Below are 2000 nucleotides of genomic sequence, written 5' to 3'. Positions count from 1 at the left end.
GGTAGCTAATGAAAATGCTGCATATGATGACCACATCCACCTGGAGCACCATGAGAATCCTGAAGTGCTAAATGAAACGGACCAGGAGGATGCCCTCTACCAAAAGAATCCCTGCCTCCAGACGAGGCACCACTGAACCTGCCAGAATGACGAGGCCTCTTGTTCGACCCCTGACCACTCCCCTGGCTAAAACCATCTCAACTCGCTGGGCCACATTAGCCACATCCTGAAAAGAAATCTCGCTCCCAGTCTCATTAGCCATCTGCAATCTAATAGTCTTAGTGAGTCCCTCAATAAACCTCCTCACCCTCTCTCTCAGTGGGGAGTATAAGAAGAGCATGAAGAGCCAAATCAATAAACCTCATCTCGTACTAAGTGACAGTCATAGAACCAAGCTGAAGACGCTCGAATTGCCTGCGATACTCCTCTTTCTGAGTGATGGGAAGGAACTTCTCTAGAAATAGCTATGAAAACTGGTCCCAAGTGAGGGATGGTGACACAGTTGGTATGGCCAAACAATAATCTCTCCGCCATTTCTTGGCGGAACCTGACAGACGAAAAGCAGCAAAGTCAACTCCATTGGTCTTCACTATCCCTATATTCTGTAGAACCTCGTGACATCTGTCCAAATAGTCATGGGGATCCTTTGAAGATGTACCATCATAGTTAGTAGTGAAAATCTTGGTGAACCTATCCAATCTCAACAAAGCATTAGAAGACATAACTGATCCATCACCGGTCTGAGCTACAACACCCGATGGAACTACCCCAACTAGCTGAACTGCTGGAGTCTGAAATTGGAAAGCCATCTTCTTCGGAGTGCGAGTAACGGGAGTCTGTGCTCCTCCCCCATACCGAGAGACGGCTGATGCTACAGAAAGTCTGCCGGCCTGAGTGACACTTTCCATAAGGCCCACCAGACAGACCAAAACATCCTGAAGTACCAGGGTAGCAATGAACCCCTCCAGAACCTGAGCTGGCCCTGCTGGAATGGTCTGGGATAGAACCTCATCATCAAACTCTACCTGAGGCTCCGCCGCTGGTCCTGCTGCTTTGGGCTGAGCCCTGCCCCTACCTCGGCCTCTATCAAGGCCTCGGCCTTATCATCTACCCCTCATAGGAGCTGCCGCTGGGGGCTCGGGCTGCTGATCAGCTGATGAAGCGCTACGTGTTCTCGCCATCTGCGAAAGAACAGAGTAGAAGTTCAATTAGCATTGAGAAATAAAATCCCACGACAGAGAAGAATAGATGTGAAGTTATAAACTCTATGGCCTCTGGGGGATAATCACAGACGTCTCCGTACAGATCCCTCAGACTCTACCTAGCTTGTTCGTGAATTGTGAGACCTAGGCAACCTAGTGCTCTGATACCAACTTATCACGACCCGAATTTCCCACCATTGGGATCGTGATCGCGCCTAACTCTTGAATTCTAGGAAAGCTAACAGATACGAATCTAACACATTAGTCATTAACCAAAATAATAATAAATAAAAATTAAAGCTAAACAAATATGAAGTGCAGAAGTTTTATAATAGTTCAAAACTCCAAAACACGACTACCCCAATGATCTAGTGTCACAATCCACGAACATCTAAGAATTTCTACGAATACTGGTTTAAAGGAAAATACATCTGTTTTTCGGAATGAAAGAAAGCAGGAACTAAGCTAGAGGGAAAGGGGACTCCAGGCCTGCGAACACCGATAGATCTACTTTGGGTCTCCTGTGGACTGAAAGCAGCAACCTCAAACTCTGATCAGTACGGTCCAGTACCGGGATCCGCATAGAAAGTGCAGAGTGCAATATCAGTACAACTGACCCCTTGTACTGGTAAGTGCCGAGACTAACCTCGGCAAAGTAGTGACGAGGCTAGGACACAACAAACAACATAAACTTGTGCAGTTAAACAATATAGTAACAGAATAACAAGTAATAGAAGCTAAACAGAAATTACCGGGAAGGGGCAACATGCTATGGGGGTACCAAAATAGGGTATCATA

This window comes from Nicotiana sylvestris, chromosome 5 (assembly GCF_000393655.2).
Source record: "Nicotiana sylvestris chromosome 5, ASM39365v2, whole genome shotgun sequence".
NCBI classification, from domain to species: Eukaryota; Viridiplantae; Streptophyta; class Magnoliopsida; order Solanales; family Solanaceae; genus Nicotiana; species Nicotiana sylvestris.
The sequence above is the reverse complement of the archived record's forward strand: the minus strand, read 5'-3'. Positions refer to the sequence as shown.